The sequence below is a fragment of the Tupaia chinensis genome, unplaced genomic scaffold (genome assembly GCF_000334495.1).
Source record: "Tupaia chinensis unplaced genomic scaffold, TupChi_1.0 Scaffold144814_1, whole genome shotgun sequence".
Taxonomy (NCBI): Eukaryota; Metazoa; Chordata; class Mammalia; order Scandentia; family Tupaiidae; genus Tupaia; species Tupaia belangeri.
This window is the reverse complement of record NW_006204675.1, coordinates 354385-355498: the sequence shown is the minus strand read 5'-3', so window position 1 is coordinate 355498 and position 1114 is coordinate 354385. Positions and strand designations below refer to the sequence as shown.

At 50.8% G+C, this 1114-nt stretch overlaps 1 pseudogene; it reads left to right on the top strand.

The window, feature by feature from the left end:
• Positions 1 to 784, top strand: part of LOC102496844 (uncharacterized) — a 5216-nt pseudogene extending 4432 nt beyond the window's left edge.
• Positions 785 to 1114: the final 330 nt, after the last annotated feature.

The window sequence follows — 1114 nt, the reverse complement described above, 5'->3', positions numbered from 1 at the left end:
TTTCCCTACTAAAAAAGAGACTGCTCATGTAGTTGCCAAAATAATATTGGAAGAAATCTTTCCCCAGTTTGGGGTATCACACACTATTGGGTCTGATAATGACCCAGCCTTTGTCGCTCACGTAAGTCAGGGTTTGGCCAAGGTCCTGGGGTCCAATTGGAATTTACACTGTGCATACAGGCCCCAGAGCTCAGGGCAGGTAGAACGTATGAATAGGACACTAAAAGAGGCCATGACCAAATTGACCTTAGAAACTGGCATAAAAGACGGGACAGTCCTCCTTCCCTTCACCTTGTTCCGAGCACGAAATACCCCAGGACCCCTTAACTTAACCCCTTTTGAAATTCTGTATGGGGCTCCACCCCCACTTACTGCTCTGCACTTCCCTTCTTTCAGCTCACACTCTTCTCAATCTTTCTATGCTAGACTAAAAGCTCTTGAAGTTGTACAGGAGGAGGTCTGGAGCCAGCTGGCGGAGGCCTATAAGCCCGGCAAAACTCAGATCCCCCATCAATTCCAGGTTGGGGACTATGTGTATGTTCGCAGGCACCAGACTGCCAACTTGGAGCCGAGGTGGAAGGGACCCTTCCTGGTATTGCTGACGACCCCCACCGCGCTAAAAGTAGATGGCGTCTCCTCCTGGATACATGCTTCCCATGCCAAACCAGCGCCGGCACCGGACTCGACCTGGACAGTGGAGAGACATGACCATCCACTCAAGCTTTGTGTTCGTCGAGACCGTCCTGTTCTGCCTGATGATGCTGCCCCGGATAAGTACTGTTGATTTATACAACTCCCACGCTCCTCAGTCACTCACCTGAGAGGTCGTTTCTCACTCGGGGGTGGTAGTGTACTCAATAACCGAGATGAGACCCCTCTGGACTTGGTGGCCTACGTTACATCCTGAATACTGTGCTCTGGCAGTGTGTCCACATAGCCCTTATGGCAATATGCGGGGATTGACATACCTTCCCCAGCGGACCTTATCTATCGGCAATATAGATAACCCCTTAGGCTCTCATTCCCATGGGTGCGCAAGCCCGAATCAACACCGATTCCTATTGACTACAGCTCTCTATGCTTGCCCCAAAAATGACCGAACACTTGAGCTGGA